Source organism: Antrostomus carolinensis, unplaced genomic scaffold, assembly GCF_000700745.2.
Source record: "Antrostomus carolinensis isolate BGI_N321 unplaced genomic scaffold, ASM70074v2 scaffold29866, whole genome shotgun sequence".
Taxonomy (NCBI): Eukaryota; Metazoa; Chordata; class Aves; order Caprimulgiformes; family Caprimulgidae; genus Antrostomus; species Antrostomus carolinensis.
Genome location: NW_010320265.1, coordinates 1 through 231, shown reverse-complemented (window position 1 = coordinate 231; position 231 = coordinate 1).

Genomic DNA, 231 nt, shown 5'->3' with positions numbered 1-231 from the left:
CGGTGACCGTCCCGCTGTGCCAGCCTGCCTGGGCACACACAGGGTCAGGATGGGGTGTGGGGCACCCGAATTTCTGCTGCACCCACCCCACTGTGGCCAATTATTTTGGTTTTAATTAAGCAGCACCCAAGTGTTTTGCTGGGAGAGTTTGAAGAACCCAACATTTGTCCTTTGTGGAGCAGGTTCTTGGGCTCAGCATCGTTGCAAGGGGGGATGTTTTGCAGGAGGGTG